Source organism: Stegodyphus dumicola, chromosome X1, assembly GCF_044657685.1.
Source record: "Stegodyphus dumicola isolate Sdum_Otavi_A_Nest chromosome X1, ASM4465768v1".
NCBI lineage: Eukaryota > Metazoa > Arthropoda > Arachnida > Araneae > Eresidae > Stegodyphus > Stegodyphus dumicola.
The window spans coordinates 115,848,862-115,871,968 of NC_140780.1; the positions used below are offsets into that span (position 1 = coordinate 115,848,862).

At 33.5% G+C, this 23,107-nt stretch overlaps 1 protein-coding gene and 1 non-coding gene across 2 annotated transcripts in view; one reads left to right on the plus strand and one right to left on the minus strand.

Moving 5' to 3' along the window:
- Positions 1-23,107, plus strand: part of LOC118198369 (uncharacterized) — a 424,861-nt gene that overhangs the window by 105,989 nt on the left and 295,765 nt on the right. The gene's annotated exons all lie outside the window — the stretch shown is intronic.
- LOC146993246 (U6 spliceosomal RNA) lies at positions 12,117-12,219 on the minus strand. The gene has a single exon (XR_015038814.1). It is a non-coding gene; the product is annotated as a U6 spliceosomal RNA (small nuclear RNA).

Consider the following 23,107-nt stretch of genomic DNA (forward strand, 5'->3'; position numbering starts at 1 on the left):
TTACCTTGAAAAGAAGTTATATCTAAGGCCAAAAGGTTAAAATTGCAGAGATCAACAAAGTCGTCTCTGTGCTACTCTTGGCATAATCTACAGAAAAACCTTCCAGCATACTTATCACACGAAATAGCTTCTTCATGATACATAAAATTTGATTTACCAATGAGTCTTTTAAAGTAGTGATATGTGTCGTTTTTAGATGCTACACATTTTAGATGTGAAAAGAACTTGATCGAAAATCAAGGGATACTTAAAATAGTTTGAAACCATCAATAAGTACGTGCTAACGAACGTGCATCATATTTTGCATTAATTTGTTATTATTATTCACCATGTTAAAAGTCATGAATGCATCAGTCGAAATAATTTTTCTCTTAAATAAACTGAGTAACTAGAGTGAAAATGTACAAGCAATAAAAAAAACTATAGTAAGAAATATCCTGAATAAATAAGAGTAAATGTAAAATGATATTGTATATTATTTTGTCATTTAGTTACATAAGAGCATTTAAAATTTTTATTGGCGTCATTTGTTATCTTGTCATATTGTTAAGCCATACGGTTAAAATCATCATATATAGTCTTAAGGACGCTTCCTTTTCAAGTTCCATTTTTCATCATATTACATCTTGCGAATCACTACTCTCGAAATAAAAAATAATGCTCACTAAATTTGAATAATATAAATTAAAAGGAAATTTGTCAGCTTTTTATTGATTACTTGGGTTGTCTGAAATGTTTCCCTCTCCAAACACCAAGAGTTTATTTCGTGCTGTTGTAAATTATGACTTTTAAAATCTTCGTAATATACTTCATTCTGTTTTTTGTTCTATTGTACGAAAAACACACTTTACATATTCTCAAATAAAGATTCAACTGACAAGAAAATTGTCCAAGATTTATTTTTCTCACTTTTAACGTCACGCGGGTGCGTAATGACTTAAGAGAGAAAAAAACAACAAAAAGGAAACGGTTGCTGCTTCGGTCTCCTTCGATATATAGACGCTACAACAGTTCGCACTTTGCTAATAGAATCTGAATCAATTACACATAGTTCAACAGACTTATGAAAAAAGGAAAAGAACAGAGATCCTCCAGGGTTCACGTCCATTCTTCGGAGGGATAAAGCGCTTAGAAAGACGGAAATTTTCAATATGGAAACTGAGATGCACCCAAAATAGAGTATGATTGATGACTGTAAATCGAGTTCATGAGCTATTCATGAAAATGGCATATCGTTGAAATTGTCATGAAGTCTCACATACGGGAAAATATTTGGGATAAAGCTTAAGTATCGTTTTAATAAGCCTATCGGGTTACCATAACTATCCACATTAAACTTTAATAATCTTCGTGAAAGTATGATGGTTACTTTACAGAGCAAGAAATACTTAATATCTCTAATACTTGCTAAGACAGACGTGCGCATTTCTCGATAACTATACCTCGAACACAATGTACTTTATGTTTCGACAAGTTGCCAATTGCAGATGAAAGGCATAAATCCCAAGTTGTTTCGTAATAACCGAAAATTACTGAAGTGATTTCACATACGCATGCTTTCCTACATAACGCATTCGAATAATATATGTGAAACGTTATTTGTTGTTTTGACAGAAGTAGAACATCGTATTTCAAAAAACTACATGAAGTTTCATAAGTATTAACCACCTCAAATACTTTGAAAAGAATAGATGGTTATTAGAATTTTAAGAAACAAAGCACACAGATGTATGTGTGATAAAGCAAATTGCTAAATTGTTGCTGAAATTAACATTTTGTAAAAGTAAGTTTCACATATAGAAAATTAAAATACTTAGGAAATGGATATCAAATTAATGGCATTAAATTAACATTTTTAAATAATTAAAATTTTTAAGAAAGCCTGTGGAATTATATAAATCCGAATATTGTGGACAGTTCAAAAAGCTTCACAGTTTTGAATACGAGTTTCGTGACTGCGTATTTATATATGTGTTAGCTTAGAAATATAATTTTCATTATCTCTGTTTCATGGATTCTTTATGAAGGAAGTACAAAAGTGCCATTAACAGCGCTAGCAAAAAGTTTTCACAAAAGAGTCAGTATTGTTTCGTATTAAAGCCAAACCCCATTCATTTGGAAAACAAAACTAGCAACGCTCAGAGCGTCTTCTTTGAAGTCAGACTACAAAGATTCATTAAAATGAGCCAAGTACCTGAAGCAAAACTTCGAAGGAATCGATCCGCCTACTGCTTCGGGCTTCAAATGCGCACCGACAATTCTTCGATATTAGATTACATGAGGATATGGCCTCGGAAAACGCCTATTCCGCTTTATTTCTGACTCACTGAAAGGACACCAGACGAAAGTCTTTCCGTCTGGTGATCCAAATCCTTTTCCTTCGCAGCATTCCTTCCAAAGGTATAAAGTCATGAAAGTGAATTAACAGAAGTCGAATTTAATTGCATTCCGCAAACTTTGCGTAGGTTCTTTCTATCAAGCTTTATTTAATTGTCTTCGGTTTATTAAAACTTCTAAAATGCCAATATCAAATGCTAAAAACCTTGTGTGTGTTTTGTCTTTAATTTTGAAAGAATGCATATCACTTGGCTTCTAAATTTAATGCAAATTCAGATATATTTCCCCACCACTTTCCCCAAAAAAGTATTCTGAAGTAACGCAATAGATTTTCTTTCTCACTTAAGAGTAAATATAATCAAAAGATTGTTTACCTTACTTTCAGTATATTTTGCTTAGATAACTGGCATTATACTATATAGCACTAAGCAATTTTACCATGAATGAATAAAATTTTGTTACATGAGGATCAATTACTTAAAAACTACGAGTTCCTACTTTTAAGTCATACTAATTCAAATATTCTTAAAAGAAGTTTTGAACTTAGATTCTCTTTTCTTTGTATGCATTTCTTAGTAGCCAATTTTGACTAAAAAGACAGTTAAATTAATTCAAATCACTTTTCTTATTTGTATCTGATTATCGTTTGTGATACCTTTATATTATAACTCTATATGGTATTTTTCATTGATTAGTTCTTCCCCCTCTTAGAAGTTTGGGAAAAGTTATCCTCCTTTAACTAGTTTGTTTTCCGAATTATAACTTGCTGTTTGTACAGTTTTCGAATTCAAAGTGACAAAATCAAGTAAAGAAAAACTTTTATGGAGGTTAAAATAATTCTCAGTTTTTCGTGCTGGCCTTCAGTTGTAATAATTGTTCTTACATGCAAGATATAACTATGACACCACGAAATGATAATCCTTACTCAACCATTCTTCAGAGAGCTTCAGAGCCTCATGTATGTGCTTTTATTGCGCTTTAGTTATTTAGTCTCTCATTTGTCAGTATTAAAAGTAATTTATTTCATTTTTACTTCAGAAACGTCTTTTCAGTTTCTCCGCTTGTAATGTTATATTACCAAGGAATTTAGTATCTACGTAGCCTGGCAAGCATTGCAATTCCATGAGGTTATATGATTAATTTGTCACTCGTACGGCACAGCAAACTGCTACTTCTCAAAGTTGCTGCCATTCAACAATCTTTAATTTTATTTTTCAAATCAAAACTATTTATCTTTTAAACAACTGTAATTTATAAACAATGTACGTCTTGGTAGCTTATATATTTGCCCTCAGTAATATCTCAAATATATGTAATTTGTTAAATTCCTATTTAAAGCGACTTATAATGCATTGAATGATGATTTTGCAAACATTAAACACATTATTATAACTAATAATATGTGCTTCTAAAGATATATATAGCGTGCTTCAGTGCAGAATATCCTCACATGTTACCCAACACTGGCAGTTTTAAGTACAAAAGAAGCAACTTTTTGAAATTTTCCTGTTCATGGGAACAAAATTATTTTACTTTCTTTTAAAATTCAATTTCTTACTTTTTTAGTTTAAAAGTATCCAACGCACCAAAAAATAGCTATTAATATCGATTATTCGAATCATTATTCGAATATTCACTCGATATGAAAACGGTATCAAAGTTTGTGCTAAGCGTAGTAATTCATTGTCAAGCTAAAATGGTTCGGTTTCTAGAACATGTTCCTTTACCATTCTAGAATCGATTTACAGCTGAAACTCGTCTTCCACACGCTCTCACTGTTTTGCGATAATTAGACCGAAATAATTATACTCCCTTAGAATTATGCTTCCTTACACACTCATAGAAACATGGAAGGCTGCTTTGTCTCAATAATATGATCTATATTTTTATGGATATAACTGAATTTTCTGAAGTGTTGATATTGGTATTATTGTCTTAACGAATAATAAAATATTCGAAATAAAGTATTTATTTCACATTTTGAAATTAATCTGAGCACATTTTATAATTTCCTCATTTTATAATTCATCATTTCACATTTTGCAATTAATAATCAGTGTATTTCTAGATTGTGATTAACAGTAAAATGTGAAATGCATATTTTATTTCGAGTAGCATCGGGCAGGTTATATGCCGGTGAATGCTTTGAAGTTTTTTAGCGTAATTTTTTTTAGTCATTACATTTAATTTTTTTTAAGTTTAAAAAATTTTTCAATTAAAATTTATTTTAAATTTAATCGTTTGTTTATTATCAAAATCTTTTTAGTGATTCAACCAGATCTAGCGTGGCTCTGTTTATAATGATGTTTATTATCAAAAATCTTGTTGATTATCTCAAACATAGTTCTGTTGAGAATTCACTTGGCTGCTCCTTAATAAAGACCAAAGAATAATCATCTACATTTAATTTTCTTGTTCACGCTATAATTTATATATCTTTCAAGAACTGATTTCTTAGTGTTCCATGATGTTTGGTTTTTTTACTTTCTTTAGGTCAAATAGTGGTGCTAATAATCTTAGAGCAGATTAATATGAAATTAATTCCATTATGTGTGTCTAGGTGTGTGTGTAATAAAAAAGGACTATGCAATATTGATGGTGTAGAACGTAGAAAGTTAAATCCGTATTGAAGAACAAGAATTTAAGACTATTGATGGCGCAGAATGCTGAAAAGTTCGATCCACAATGAACAGGAAACTGGCAGCCAAGGGAGATTAAATCTTTATTTTATTTCAGTAAACATGTTGCGGCCACAAACAATTTGACACATTATTTGGGCCTATTTTTAAATATCTACATTTTTAATAACCTTGCAGTAAGAAGTAATCAGCAGACAGTAGTCCAGCTAGGCCGAAGAGTAACAAGCGAGCGCTTTATGGAGTATCAGCAACACCTGTACCGACAATGTTATACTGGCCGTTTTCGATGTATCTTTTCTCAAAATCTGCTGTAAATACACGCTTGAAATTTTTTGTGTAATTAAAGTATACCTATCTGATTATACTGAAATGAGCTTTTGAAACATTTTGAATTTTAGAGTAATTTACGAACATTTTGTTAGGCATAGTAAAATTTAGCACTTTTCTCAATTTTTCTCAAAATTTCTCAAAAAAAATTACATTTTTGTGTGTGTGAGAAAAAAATTGTGTGAGAAAAAAATTAATTTTTTTTGTGTGATAAAAAATTTGTGTGAGAAAAAAAATATAGTAGATTTTTAACAGTTCTAATTTTCATACAGATTAAAGAATGGTATTTTTAGAAAGGTAGAAGTGTAGAGAATTTGAAAATGCAAAAATTAAAGATCACCATTTTTTGAAGATTTTTGGGTTCCAACACCTCTTATGTTCAGGATGAAATCTTAAGTCAGACTTAGTTAGTTTTGGTTCTCAATGCATTTTGACTGGGTAAGTAATACTGCTGTAAAATTATTATTGGATGTTTGAGTTTTAGTGCCATTTACATCCTCAGAATTATGTAGTAGTCTCGAAATAACGCACTGCACAGAGAGATTGCTATTTTTAAAATACAGCGTCACTTTAAATCTTTCTCGTTTCTCTCCTTTTTCTAAGAATAGTTTGAGGAATAATTAAGACATTTCTGAAAAAGCGCTGAATTTTTCATAATGTTATAATACTTTACAGTGCTCTTCTAACATAGGTCAGTTTTCATATCCTGATGTTCCCTTTTCAAAACTTATTTTTGTGATAAATGGGGTCACCAACTGTATGACAATATAGGAAATTAATTTAATACCAGAATGCAAATTCAAAGGGCTGTCTTTACTACATGAGACACAAAACACCATTTCTAACAGCTTCGAAAAACGACTAGTGAACTACCTATCGCTATTGCCATACGTGCTTCGTCAAATGAAATAAAAATGTTTTGTTTCACATTATACGCAATATAATGCAATAAATAATGTTGATACTGTTATTTCAAATGACCTTACACTTGATTTTGTCAATAAAAAATTCCAATACCCATCGGTTATTAACCGTCTCATCACCGAGAGCATTGCCAGCGATGCACCAAAGAGATTCAGTTATTTGAATACGGCAAAGCTACTAGGGCTATCTTCTTAAGAGAAGGGACGCTTTCGTAGAGGACTTCCTGGGAAAAACTGGCTCGTATTCACGTTACAGAGGGAAAACTAAGAAAACCAACCACATAACCAGACCGTTCGCCTGAGATCGAACTCAAACCAGATTGAAAGCCCTTTATTCAGCAACCTTATTCACTCATCTGTCGGTGGGACCCGGTGCACCAGAGGGAGAGACCGAATTACACCTGTGAGAAAGGAGAAGTTCCGTCCAATTTCGCTGGAGAACATCCTAAGAAAACGGTTAGAGGATTTTTCCACCTCTGCCACTAAACCTGTAAAGAGGACTATCGACTCGCCACTATTTTAAGTGTCAAATGCACTTATAATATTCAAGCCCTCTCCGGGATTCGCTAACTACTATACTACTATTTTTAAATATAACCTATATATATAGTAACACAATATTTTTAACACAAAAATATACTAATATTATATTTTCGCGCAATATGCTGCTGAAACACTAATCAAATATGGATAAAATAGTAAAACATTTAGAACCAAAACCACAAAGACATGAAAGAAAGGAAATCAAAACCAGTAAAATCCTTAATTCTCCTCATAAAAATGTATAAAACACATTAACTTAGTTTTTTTGAACCAGAAGAAAACCCTAAAACAACAGAAATACGTAAAAATACATATAAAAGGAAAAGGAATACAATTAAAATCTGATTCAACGATATCAAGAGGAGATATATCAGATTCAACTGAATCATACTTCCTAGGAAAACCACAGCGTTTCTGTTCATCCAAAATTAGCTGATGAACCATTTAAAATTATTTAATTATATTAGATCATCCTAAAATTCTGAATGCCCCCTCTACATAGCCGCTTTCCTTTCATATGAAATAAAAATACACAAAAACAAATTTATATGATATAAATTCGATGTCTAATGAAGCAAAAGTAAAATATATACTATTTACTTACATTAAAATTCAAATTAAAACGTAATAATTTATATTTATTTAATATTATTTATAATTAACTAAGAACAAAAATGTTTACCAAATTAATAAAAATTTGAACTTAACTACGGTAAGAACAAAAGAAAGTAATTAAAAAGGAAAACGTGATGCTAATGGTTGACTGTTTAGCGCTGCAGGCGATACAAATTGGAGACGTTGCCAAATTTCACCGGGACTTACGAAAATTCACGAAAAGTTAAAGAGTTTTTCTGTGCTCAAAGTAAAGATGACAAATAACATAAACATCTGCAAAAGTCGTTTTTTCAACTGCAGCAAAATTCAGCCAAGCAAAGTATAATGTTCGATATTATTTTTACTTTAATATTAGATTTTCAATATATTATATCCGTGAGGAAAGTAATATACTATTTATTTACAGTACGCTACTTTTCCCAATATATTATAGCTTCCCATCTAAAACTTTTCCCGTATTCTTTTCTCTCTTCCTTCATCCCTTTAAAAAAGTATAGATGCATTTAAATTGAGTCTTCAAAATAGCAGTAACAAACAATAAGAAAACCTGCTACGATATTCTTTCGTTAATTAAAGCAACGCAGACACTTTTTTCACTTATTCAAGGGAAAAAAAAGAATTAGTTATTCAAACTGTGGACCTTTTTTCACTGAATATACTCACGTAATTTACCTGTGCTTATTTTTTACCTGGATCTTTTTTCACTAGATTTGCAAGAAATATTTCTCGCAAGTGAATTGGTTGCAGTTTTCATTTGACAGAACCGAAAATTCGCGAAGTAATAAAGCCTTCTCAAAGGTGTTAATTCTGATTTTTGCTTCACATGAGACTCTCCATCTATATGTTATCATATTTGTCCTGATTGAAACACATGAAATGTGGGCCATAAATATTGTCAAACGCAAAGTTTATCGTCACTTTTGAAGACAGCATTTGCTTGAGAGCAATAATTCTGTTCGTATTCTCCCAGTAACATTAATACGAATTGAATGTTTTTTTTTTTCTTTTCTTTTCTTTTAAATGCTGACATGAAACATAGAAACATTTTTCTTATTACATTTCTAATTGGATAATAAAATAAGTAACTCAGATTTGGCATTCTCTTTAAAGGTCAGATGATGCAGTACGTCAACTCAGAATTGCTTCAAGTCTGCTGCATCCTTCATAAATAGAAAACGGAACTTCTTTCTAGTTGCCAAATGGGATTTTTTTCATTTGTGCTTGAGCTATAGTATTACTGTTTCCTGTGAAATCAGTAAAACGTAACTCTGAAAACATGGATTTTTGTAGACTTGTAAATAAACCTTAACTTTAATAAATCTTGAAATATTTCATGGCCAGGGACTCTCAACATACGTAATTCTTAAATAATTTCAGTTTTTCCATTTTATTATAAGAATTCTTTATGCTGTGTTAGGAATGGTAATGCCAAAACCAAAATATAGGTTGCTATTCTTTGCCTATAGACATCTTTTCGGTAAAATATTCTTGGTGAAGGTTTCTCTTCTCTAGCTTAGATAGCTCCACTTTACTTTGCTCTTTTCAGTTAAACAAAGAAACAAATCTAAACTCTCATAGTGTAAGAACAATCTTTCATGCAATTCCTTAAATTAAACTTTTGTTCACGTAGAAATTTTCTTTCATAGTAAACAAATAATGGAAATAAAACAAACGTCGCAAACTCAAAGAACAAATAGTTTGCATGCTTTGACAAGATTCCCATTAAATGAGTAGAGGGTTTTACTTCTCAGCAGAATTAAAATATGTTATAAGTTGTTTACGTTAATCTATTAGATCATACTAGATCTAAGCGTCATAACGTCAAAAACCAATTTTCATCTGCATATTTGTGACAAGCTTTTCAAAAACAAGAAAATCTAACTCAAATTATTAGCTTCTTAAAACAAAACAGTTTTACGTGATCATTTATGAAGACAATTGAAGAAACATGAAACAAATCTCTCTCGTTACATCGTATCGTTGGAAACAAGCTATCTCAGTCATAGCTGCATCTGCCTGAATTAGGACAATAACTGAGAAAACTTGTCAGTACCAGCGTAAAGTGATGAGAATGAACGTTGCCAGGCCGGATACTTAGATATACCTTGATTATAACATAGCCTTCAAGAACACCTGAAGAACTTAATAACTTAAATAAAAATGCATTCATCACTGATCCATCTATGTGTTTCACAGTTAGAGCCAAGCAATCAGGATAATTTCCTTTCCTTCTCTCTCAGTTAAATGTTGCCCAGCCAGTGGCAGAGTGGTTACGATGGCTAAGCACTAATAACTCTTATCTGGTTTGAGTTTGATCCCAACCAAGCAAACGGCCAGGATGCTTGATAGGTTTTCCCCCTATGAGCCAATTTCCCTCAGAAGGTCCTCCATGACGGCAACACTCTCCATGGCAGATAGCCGCTGTGGTTTTACCATATTCAAATAACATAACACAGCCTCAGTTTGGTGGTTCCATTTAAAATCATTTCTTATAGTGGGAAAAGGATTTTGCGACAATTTATTACGTACTACTAGTCAGTGAGTATTATTTGATGTTATTTGTAGCAATCCTAGCAATCTGTGAAGAGAATTTGTGAGCATAATCAATCGTTTACGCATTCCAGCATTGCCATGTAGGCCGCTAGTGTAAAGCTCCCTTCGAACTGTTCGGTATGCAACTAAATTTTCCCTGCAGAAACTGCTTTATCTTTGTTTTGCTTTCTAATGCACACTGGAATTATTACACGTTACCGTTAGTTTCAATATCAATTCAGGCTTCAGATTATCTATTTCTGCAGTTTTATGTAATGAGCTAATATTGAATGGGCTAAAATAATCATAACATTTTACAAACATCTAAAGTTACGAAACATGCTGAAAAATTTTAATACTTGAGAAAAATCTCAGACATTTTCCATTAAAATACTTTTCTTATTACTTCCCTATTAATTCTGAATTCACTGCACTCTAATTTTGTATCACATTCCTAGTCTTTTTCTATAAAGCCTCGATCAATAATTCCTGCCGCCCAAGCAGGATAGTGGGTTAGTGACTCTGACTGCCGTACTGAAGGGCCCGGGTTCGAATCCCGGAGAAGCATGGATGCTTGTAAACGTATAGCGTCTTTGCGGCATGGGGGCATTTTAAATACACGGTGAGCCAAAAATCCTCTCGTATGATTTGGTGGTAGGGAAGAAAGGTGGGAGACCTTCGGACCAACCTCTGGGTTGCTCTCCCTCAAAACTGGGAGGGGGAAGGTAGAAGTCCAACTTGTTTGAGGCTCTGGCAACCATTTTTCCATAAAATATGGACTCGACAAGAGCAAAATCAAATGATAAATTCGTTTCGCTTTAGGCTGGACTCTGAATGGATTATCGTAACGAACGAGAAATCCTTATTTTCATTGTCAACACAGTTAATAATAATAGTGATACCTAGAAGGCATATTCGCGTCCTCATGATGACACACTTTCGATTTAAATGTACCTTTCTTTCCTAACTTTTCCTTCCTAGGTGTTTCGATTGTCTAGCATTTGGATCACATGATATGCCTGGGGAGTCTCTCTTTCCAAATAAAGTATAGAATTATCCAAAACCAAGCCTTTATTATTTTAACTATATTACTGCCAAGATTACAGGAATAACCCCACTTTCAAACCGTCACTAGCTTAGCGGCATTCCTCAAATTTTCGGGAAAGTTTTAAACGCGTCTAGCACAAATATATAATTTATTAATTACTTATGCCATATTATACTATCAAAAGTTATATTTAAATTCAAATAATATTAAAAATATAATGTAATTCATTCACTTGTCTTAAATATTGTCTAGTCAGTTGCTATTATTAAGAGCAATAATGACAAAAGTATAATACTATATAGATCTATAAGTACATCTGCTATGAATCCTCAGTTGATACAACTTAATCAAATGCAGACAAAATTTTACTATTCAAAGGATGTTTGACTGAACTACAAAAAAATAAAAAAATTATCATATCAACACCAAATATAATTTTATTCACCAACTCAGTAGCCAAAACTCACATTCTGTTATTTTTAACAAATTGGATTCCAAAGATAAAAACTGTTGCCAAAACCGAGATAATACAATAATATGCAAATAAAACATTTATAATTATTAAAAAATTTCTGATTTAATTTCAGAGTAATTATTTACATTTTATGCCGTTACAGATCTTTAAAATGCGCCGTATTTCTTCAACTCTAAAACGCACGTTTTCCAACTAGAAAACATCCCTAAAAACAACGTCCTGCATGTTAGAATTCCAGAGTTTTTAAAATTACTAATTATTACAAAGTATGTTTCTCAAAACTAGACCTTTTTAAAAATGTTTAACTGATGCGAAAAATGCATAGTATATGGGAACGATTGTATAGAATACGCAAAGAACAATAGGGTGAACACATATTATTAAACACACTTTATCATACATATCACACAACAGTCAGTTATACATTAATTATCAATTATATAACTTCTTTATCAAATACAATACATACCCATCCCTCAATTACGGTTCATTATATTTATCATTTACTCATTCATATCACAGTTTATTCATACTCCTTTATATCAAGTACAAAAATATATAAAAATAATTATATTTAATATTGTCAAATACATACTACTTACGATATATATTATAGTAAAAGGTTTACAACACATCTGTAAAAAGAGCAGTAATATACAGGTAAACAACACATCTGTAATAAAGAGCAGTAATATACAGGTAAACGAAATATCCTATACCTTCATGCTAATATTCTCTGTATCTTTGCAATTTTAGTATATGTACTGCCGAAGCAAGTACAGTATGTATTTGAGAGAAGCTTATGCTTTATGAGTTTTCACCCTATACCTCCATTAAAATGGTTCAAAGCGGTGGCTAATTATCCGAAATGAAACTAAAGGAATACTAATGCGTAATCTGCAAGCAGATATATATTATACAGGAACGAACGCTATAGAAAACATTAAGGACGCTGTGGTGAAATGGCACGCAATATTCAATATATATTACATAATGTTCAGTACACATTACAATACATACTACATACAATCCAATTACAAATTATAGCAATTCCGTCATTTAACTATCAATATTAGTGTTTTAGTTTAATACTGTTTTAATTATGTATACCATTAAAACTAACTGTGGAGACCAATAAGAATTCCAGATCAAAATACCTAAGAAATCAACTATGTCGGATTTCTAACCATGGATCTTTCAGCTGTTAGCTGGACGCGCTAACCACTTGCGTTACAAAAGTACCCACATGAAGGGAAGGGCTAGAATGTGATAACGCCCTTCATATTAATAAAACGTATATATGAAATGAATTTGAGGGTTTTATTTGCTTAGAACGGAAGTCTTTTTAGCTGGTGGTGGCACTGTAATTTAGGGCTGAGTCTGAGATTTGAAAGTATCTTGGAATCAAGAAAATACTGTAACATCTTCACTGAAAATGCTTATCCTAATACGAACATCTAGCAAAAGTTCCTGCATATACTTTTCCTTCATTTTACCTATAGACAACAAGCAGTAGTATACTTGTACAACATTTAAATATGCATCTAAGTACAGATAAACAGAACAGACCGATAAATAGAAAGCATTAAAAGCACAGCGGCAGGATTTATATGCAATAAAGAAAGAAACTCATGAATATTAAATGCACTACAGTTGTATTATCATAGTTATTGCAGTTTGTTATGAAATAATTCACATTTTGCTTCATATGAAAAGGAGTGCATGTTTATGCTGTAACTAGGTAAGTTAATTAAATTTTAGGAAATAACTCCCGCTTCGAATCACGAAAACAATCCACAAAATAAAAATTATCTCTAGCATAAAATCTCAGAATGCTCAAATGTTTAAGAAAAATATCATTTAAATACTCGAATTATGAAAAAATAGCAAATCTATACTCAAAACTTAAAACTATTCGGCGCAATTAATCAAAGAATTTTTTTTCCTTGTATGAGATAGGATTAAGTATGGCAAAAAGTATTATTTAAACAAGATTCAAATTAAATTATTCCCTTTCAAACTGCGTGACATTTTCGCGTGCCCTTACCCCGTTTTGCATATTCTTTGTGATACTCAACCGGATAATAGCTGTTGTTTTTATTTAAAAATATTCATAAAGGAAATGCAGATGTAGCCATAAAAATTTATCTTCTGTTTTATTTGTTTATTTTGACCTTTTGTTGGTGAATGTAGGTAACGAGGATTTTAGAGTGCTCGAAATACAAATTCCCAGAAATAACGCAAGAAATGAATTATTGATGAGTTTATTATTTCAGACGACACGCAAGCAAAGCTTTACATCGATCATTCTCAATACCCGAGATGTGGACCATTATTTGATAAAACTGAACAGCAGTGTGGAATACCTGTTTAACCAATAACCATAGTTTCATTTTATTTGAAAAAAAAAACAGCTTAGATTTGAATTTCTTAATAACATAAGCCAACTGCGAAAAATGTTTTCGGAAGTTTTAGAAATTATTGATGCCACTTTAAGCCCTGAAGTCAAAACATTAAAAATTATATATCACATCTTTTTTTCTACAAACTGTATTTTTATCACATTTATGTTCGCAAAAGATTATGAAAATCTGAAATTATAACATTTTTTTACTAGGCATGCACGAACGCTAGAAACCAAGATTCAGAAATTTCTTCTTTCCATAACTTTACATAAAGTAAAGTTGCAGCGTTGCCTCAAAGATGCTACTGAGTTAAGCAGTTAGATATTGTTCAGCTTTACTCATGATTAGGGAAGAAGTATGTGCTTTCACTCTACACTTTCAGAACTACATTCTGTCATTCTATGTCGATTACAATTTAAAGCATGTTTTTAAATAATTTCGAAATTCTGTAAACACTAGTATTTTAATTCGAGTTAATATCCCAGTGAAAGAGCTGGCTGAATAGGTGTTTGCAGGGTTTTCCATATGTATACCGTAAATACAATTCAGTTTCTCTTAGAAAGGCTTCCATGAACATTTGCTTTACTTTTGTTTCATTTAACCGGTTATGGCAAAGCCTATGAGCTTAAGGGGAGGGATGCCCTTATGGAGGAATTTCTAAGGCCAACAAACTGGTATTTACGCTACATATGTAGAACATATACATGCATACAGCAACGCAGCTACGTGCATTTATTGGGTCCTGTCTATAGAATGTTAATTATTTAAACATGTAGACATTAGTTATTTTGGAAGCAGGAAAGATGAAAAATATGCAACGCCTTCGCCGGGAAGTGAACCACGGACCTCTGGAATACGCGCCTAGCGTACAGACCACCACACCACGAAGGCACGCCAAGGAGGCGGAGAAATACTTTATAAACGCTTCAATAAAATTCAGAAAATAACTGAACTGTGAAGAAATAAGAAACTAAAATTTAAAATTTTGAAAAGCTCAAGCGGGGAACAGTTTTATAAAAGATATTACTCGCAGAAATGGCTTAATAATAATTTGACATTTGATCTAGAAAAGAGCCATTAAACTAAAATTAAAACAGTATTTTTAAACCTAAATATCCCAAGTATGTATCTGTTTTAATTTATGTGATAAAAGTTTGACAACTGTCATTGTGTTTTTTGCTAAAAGTTAATTTTAAGTTGTGTTCTGTCCTATGTTTCTTGGATCTCAAGATACTCTCTCAGATCAGAGCTTTATGTAAACAGGTGTCAGGTGAGAGCAGGTCCGGACACCCGGACGGCTTACATAGACTAATCGGGTATCGTCCGGATCCCGCAACTATCTGAAGCTACACTCAAAAAACAATATAAGGGCAAAGTACATGGCCATACAAGGGCAAAATGTAGATTTTTCTGCATGCGTAATTAAACATTTTCCTTGCTACATCGCATGTTAACACATTGCTACACATACTCGCTACACTATACATTTCCTAATAAGCATTGCGTTGATCATTGCACTGTACTTAAGGCACATTTGCAACTCAATTCTACACTTTATACACTATATATTCTTTGCAACATATTACGCTGAACATTATTCTTGACAATTCAATATAGATTCTGAACAATGTATTTGATTAAATAAGACATAACTTGATTATATAGTACATAACATAGTTATATAAGACAGACTTGAATAAATAACTTGATACAACAGATAAATAAATTAAGAGCTCTTAAATAAAGAGCAAAATTGCACATTACAAACAAATTACACATTTGCACACAGAAATACACGTTGTTTACTTTGTGCTGTACTTATAATACACAAAATACAGATTTAAGGACACAGTAGAGCCCATATTACTTTTGATTGAATAACATGTTAAAAGTTAACTGTGGCATAAATTTTGTTGTATTCTTAAAACATACCAAAAATAACTTTGTAATTAAAAACACACTAATATATATAAAACACTCAATACACTAAAATTTTTATAATACATATTACATTGAACACTGCGCTATATTTAGGACACCTTACAAAAATCATTTCTACACTTAATGCACTGTGTGTATTGGCTACCTATTACACTGAACATTCCTCTTGATTAAATAATATAGGCAGTGGTAGTAACTCTTTGTTATATACAACATAATTCTTAAAACAAAAAGCTTTAAAAATATACAAATATACATAATTAAACTATACATAAACTTTACAAATATACATAGTTAAACTATTTACATTTGGGTAATATTATATCATATTTACATTTGTTTTCCGTGTTCCCAACCTAATGTTATTCTGCGCACTGACTCAAGATGGGCTTCTTGCAGAGGCCATTGGAAACCAGTGCACATTGATGCTCTGAATCTCTGCAAAATTGAAGTCTGTTATTGGATACTGCATAAATCTAGTCCTAGTGCTTCAAGTTTGTTCATAATGCTTTTGAGCTTCTTGAGATAGGCCGGCTGCTTAATGAAGAAGCGTTCATACGCAATGTCAGTATCAGGAAGCCTCATGTGCCATTCTTCCGTGAGAGCGCAAGACGTAACGTAATGATCAGGTGTACCTACTTCATTACAGACACAATGATCAGTTGTTGATATTCCTCTTTGATAGAAATATTGGGGAAATGGTCCGTGGCCTGTGATGAAGCGGGAAAGAAAAGGGGCTGAGATGAGTCGATCTTGGGAAACTCTATGGACAAAGTCATGGTTTCTACGGCCTTGCGATATAGAGTTCCATTCCTCTTGCCATTGTCGCTGCGATTTAATGCGACAGACTCGCTTCAGATAAGATTTGGGAAGCGGGATCTGGACATCTTGCGCACCGATATTCTTTGCAGCTTCCTGTGCGAGAGTGTCTGCATCCTCATTTCCCCTGTGGCCTGCGTGTGCTTTAATCTATAAAATCTGAATGTTGTAGTCATGCACATTTTCTTTGAGCAGACGTTTCTTGAGCAGGCTTTATGTAAACAGAATGGCAAGCAGCGTAATTTAAAAACAAAGTATAACCCTAAACGTATGAGTGTATGAAAGCTTGTTCTGCGAAGCTTGGGACTGGCCTGTGAATGCCTCTCTCAGGGCAGATGAAAACATTACTGAGAAGGTTGGTTAACCTCGGTAGCTTTTATTCTAATCCTAGTATGTGTGGATTTGTGTTAGGATAACGCTACAATCACAGCGTAACCTTAGCATAAAAGAAAGTAACCTGTCACTGTTGTAAGCGTTTGACAAAGCCCTCATTTTAGTTTATCATTAGTTTCGCGCCATCCCAAACTCGTAGCTAATAATTTTTTCTTTAAGTTTGAAATCTGAGTTCTGTCTTTAACTTAATAATCAACTACTATTCGCCAAGCAGTGTATTTAACTTCTGTGAAAGCCGTTAGCTGTTAATGTAAGTAGTTGAGAGATTTTTTATATCAGCGAAGTTATAAAAGAAGATATTAAAGATATTGGAGGTCAACAAAATAATATTATTTTAGACAAAATTAATTTTCCACCTTCTGCTTTCAAATTTAGTTTAATAAAATTTAAAAAATATTGCTTACTTTAAAAATGATTATTGAAAATTCTCTCCTTCCACCAAACCACACGAGAGAACTTTTACCACTCCGCATATTAAGGGTGCCGCAATGCCGCACTGACGCAATATTAAAATCATGATATAATACTTAATTTATAATACATATGAATTAAAACTCAAATTGGTATTGGACACAATTTTGTAATATTTCTTTCTTAAGGGCTGCAATAAAAAAGCATCTGCTGAAAGATCAGTTACTAATTCTAAGTGAATAGCTGTTGTCGTAAAACAATCAATTGGAGCTATACATGCCTTGATTGGCCTACAGCCTCGACCTTTATTTGCTTTAATTTGAAAAGGGTACGTAATCCACTCCACGGCGCAAAAACGCAGGAGCAGGGAAAACGCGAATGGATGGGAAATCGCTCATCAACTGATTAGTGACCCAGATGCTGTAATTCTGCAACCCTTTATACATTTTCTAACTAAATCTCTGATAACAGCTCTAGCACCTATGATCCAACATTATTATTGAATACAAGATTGCATAAGTTGTGGATCTGCATGCAAAATTATTTCATGGTGATGTGTAACAATGAGATAAGTTAAAATGTGCCTTTTTGGCAGCAAAATGGGATGCCTAAAGCCATATGCAAGGTTTGCATGTCGCAAGCGACCGCCCACCCTGAGGATTATCTAAAAATGGATTTAATGATAAAATTTTGCTTGCACAAGATAATGATTGATTTCTGCTTAATGTGTTGATTTCATACTTAAATTCAACATATTGCCTTAATCTAATTAACACAGCGTAGCTTTAGTTAATTCATTAGTTTTTAAAAATCCGTTTACCTTATCTCCTGAATTTCTACAGTTATTTACAAACCTCAGACATAATGCTATAACACATTTAAGTTTGGTGAGAGAAGAATATTTATAAAATAAATGAGCGTATATGAAGTGACTGGTAGCAGTTGTTGACTGTAAAGCACATTTTGCTCGGGCACAGAATCGTTCAGTAGTGGTGCAGATGATGCTGGCTGAAAAGGAAATAAATCATACAACAAATCTGGACCACGTAGCCACAATGAAGTAACCAATGCTGATGATGACACAGCACGAGTTGCAAGATCAGCAGGATTAGTATTTCCACTTATATGATGTCAGTGGACAGGAGAAGACAAAGTCTGGATTTTTGCTACTCTATTGGCGACGAAGGTCTTCTATTGGCTTGCATGAGATCCTATCCAGGCTAGTACAATAGTGGAATCAGTATGAAAATAAGCTTGTGATATAGGAGTATCCAAGTAAGCTTTACAAGTGAAGTCCATCAATTTAGTCAACAGGAATGCTCCACAAAGTTCCAATCGAAGAAATGATATGGTCTTTAGTGGTGCAACCCTTGTCTTGGCTATCACCAACTGAACATTGATTTGTCCAGTATTTTACACAGAACGATGATAAATTGCAGCGGCGTACGCCTTCTCTAAGGCGTTACAAAAACCCGTGCAGTTGAAACTAGTTATCTGATTCAACCAACAGGAACCGTGAAATTTTGATACTTTAAATAAATAACATATCTTCTGTAAGTTCTTTCCATTCACATGCGATTATCTGGAGGAACCTGTTTATCCCACTGCAACCGATGTTTCCAAAATTTTTGCATGATCAATTTATACTGAACTGTGATCGGTGCCAACCATCCAAGAAGCCACTTCTATATTACTTACTAATTTCTCCTGCATACCTGGTTTCCACGGCAACTTTACACAATACCTTCCATCTACTAACCCAACACAATTATTAAATTCATCAAGTATCTCCTGGTCCACTAAAGTCAAACACTCCGCTTCCTTGTTTTCAATACCTAAACGTTCCAGTTCCCAGAAACGCCTGAGTTCAGCTGACACAGTGCTTTGATCACCCGAAACTAAGTTTACAGCAGCCGTTTTATTAATATCACCACAATTTCCTTGCAAGGATCATCCAGATTCTGTGTTTACAGCTAATAAAGACGTATTTAACCTTTAAAAACCTTTTGTCAAAGGTCTTTGCGATTGTTGAAAGTAGTGTTCGTTTGGCTAAGATTTCAGGATATAATGAATTGACTTTGAAGAAAAAAATATCTGAAGCTGAATGCCACAGGATACCTAACGTTTTTACAGTATCACCATTGTATATGTTCAAAGAAACATTTGATAAGCACAAATCTGGATTAATTGAATTCAAGACTTCTTTGAGGTTAGAAGCCCATTTTCTTAGAACAAATCCTGCACGTGACAACATATGATTCAATTGCATTTGTCAGTCTAAGTTTCAGTAATTGAACTGGCTCCGGACATCAAATCATCAACGTAGAAGTCCATAAGGCATCTCTTGGAAACCAAAGGAAAATTATTTGCTTCTTCTATTGCTAACTGCTGTAAACATTTTACTGCAAGGTACGGGCTGATGCAGTACCGTAAGCAATCCTAGTTAATGTTTTTGAACACTAACATCATTTTCATACACTTCAATGACAGAGAGAGAAGTTTCTTGATTTTGTAAACTATTTACTTGCGAAATTAAACGATTTAACTTACCCTTAATGATTCACTTTTGCTTTAAAATAGACTCCATGTTTCAGCTGCTATTCTCACAATCCAGATACAGCCCGTTTTCTTTTCACGAAATATCCTTCTATTTTAGAACATTCAAAATGCCTTGACACGTCCTCCAAAAGTATTGCGCTGGCTATCGACGGACCATGTAAAGTGGATGGAAAGTAGACACAGACGTTCGTTATTTCGTTTACTGGCCGTGAGAAGAACAAGTTGGTACAATAGATATAATTCGGCGCTCTCAGGCGCCCTCTTGCAGAGAACAAAATTAAAATTTACATAAGACGCGAACAAGCCTCAAGCACTAACGGAGAGGAAATTTCGCAATTAACAAGATTGCTTTAAGGCAAAATTTCAGATGTTTCTTAGAAAGCCAAGTTGAGGGGTGAAGTAATAATTTATGTGGTTCCCATATAGTCAAACATTTATGCGGTTCCCTTACAGTCAAATGCTGAATAAGTAAAATGTTGATTATGCCTTAAGTTCAATACAAAATGTTTCAGACAATTACATTCAAAATTTCATGAAGATATTTTGATTTAAAAGGTTCATGGAGTCAGATATAACGTGAATAATGAGTGTTGTTTTACTTAGTATAAGGTCATTGATTATCAAAACGAGCAACGTTTGTTATGCATTTCCCCCCAAATTTGAAAGAAAATTAAACAGTTGTTTCCGTGATATTTGGGGCAATGTAATTGATTTAGTAAAATGAATTTACAATATGTCCGGGACTTTTAAGTGAAAGGATATATTTATCTTTTTATTTAATTAGGCAAGAAAGAAAGTGCTCTATTTTAGCACAATTCTAATCTTGCATGAGAGCTTCACCAAAACGCTTTGCAGAATTTGTAAGTCTAAATTATGTGATACACATCAAACCGTAAAATGTTTTGGAAGACCTAATTAAAAACGCCTTAAACTGATTATTAAAAAGATTTGAATTAAACGTATTTTGAAGGAATAGACGTATGTAAACACGTATTTTGAAACACACAGATGCGAGAGGATCCATAATGATGCTTTTATTTAATGCTCTTTTTCAAATTTCTTAACGTAAGATTTGCGGATTATGTGAAGAACTGAAGCATGTATTAAAGTTTCTGCCTTGCTCTCTGAATCATGGAGATTCAGTGAACAATTCAAGCATCATCAAGAGCATCATTCACTCAGATGTAGGGATATTTCCTATAAAAATGCACGTGGAAATATATGTCTAATAGTAATGATAATGAGGTTACCCTGAACCCTTAAATGTTGCATTAAGTGTAATTAAGAACAGATAAAAAAATAAAAATAAAAGACAGTTTATTATCCTGCCTAAATTTGTTTTAATGATTGAAATTGGGTAGCTAGAATCTCATAGCCACAGTAACTGAATCTTGCGATATACAACTAAGGCAAGTGAGACTCGAATGAGTCATCTACTGCGAAACCCATATCTTAACAATGTGAGGTGAGCTGCATTATCTTAAATATTTTTATGATTACTGCTAATATCTTGTAAGAAAGGGTTCATATTTGTTCCCTTTTAAAATCTTTTCTAGCTCATATCTTTCGGTCTAGCATCTATTTTTATCAACAGGATAATATCTTCTTAACTTTTTGTGTTTCTTGTGCCCATTCTCGACATATATGTTTTGGAAATTCCGTTTATGATACATTGACAAGGGCCATCCAGTAACAAATGGCTTTTGTAATCCCTTCTTTCTCAATCTCCTCAATCACTTCTTTTTTATGTTTAATTTTTAGACGCAAACAAAGGGTTTGGTTTGGACTTCGGCGTAAGGCTTGGTTGTGTTGTGTGTATTGCCATCTCCCCCTTTGCGGATGAAATATTTTTCTATCTGCAATGCATCCGCAGCAGAATTCTCGGTGGAAGATGATTAAATGGTCGATGATTTCTGTCATTCGCGACGAATGTTTAACAAGCAAGTGTCAGGCCATTAAAAAGCAAAGTCAAAGCTATAACAGTCCGTGGTTCATTGATTGTGATGCATACACTCACTGTCTACTTATTATTACGCGATAAAAAGTAATCATGTATGTTTAAAACAGGCAAAGTTTCTAGTGGTATTACGAATTTTATTTCGGACCACAAAACATGAAAAATGTGCAGTGACCTCGCCAGGATTCGGACTTGCTAATAGGAAGTTCTTTCCATTACACCACGTAGGTATGTGGTAAGGAAGGTGAACATCCTTACATCCCCTCCAAGATTAAAAAGTGATGAACGAAGAGGAGACACTCTGTAGAGACATTAGGTATTTTTTTTTTTTTTTTGGAGCAGGAGAAGTGAAAAATTAGCAACTCCTTCGCCGGGAATCGAACCGCGGTCCTTTAGAATACACGCACAGCGTGAAGACCACCACACCACGAAGGCATGCCAAAAAGGCGGGATAAATGCCTTATATACGCCCCCTTTTCAGACGACGACTATGGTTTTTAAGGAACCCAGTCGTCAAATCCTGGTTGATGTGAATCATCATCCAACACCCTTTTAGTTCGGGCATCACTGTAGAGACATTGGGTATTTTTTGGAAGCAGGAGAAGTGAAAAATTAGCAACTCCTTCTCCGAGAATCGAGCCGCGGACCTCTGGAATACGCGCCCAGTGTGCAGACCACCACAGTACGAAAGCATGTCAAGTAGGTGGAAGAAATACCTTATAACCCTATCGCCAAATCCTGTTGAAGAATTATTTTCCATCCCCTTTTAGTTCTGTCGCTAAATGTAGAGTTTTTCAGAATTTTTTCGAGTTTGAAAAGGTGAGAAATGTGCAATGTCTTCACCAGTATTTGGACTTGCACATTTTGACTGTTAATCGGAAGTGATTTCTAGTTGCACCACGAAAGGAAAACCTTGGAAGAAACAAGGAGAAAAACCTTGAATTCTTCTTCACATAAAAGGTCACTGAGAACGCAGGAAACCAATCGCTGAGCCTGGTGTTGACGAATTATTGTCTACCACCTTGTAATTCGGATGCTACTTGCAGAGACATTAGGTTTATGTAGAAATAAGAGGATATGATAAATCAGCATTGTCCTCACCAGGATTCGAATTTTAGAACTTCCATCTGCTACACGGACGCTAGACGGACGTGATTTCCAGTTACTCCACGAAGGTGCGCGG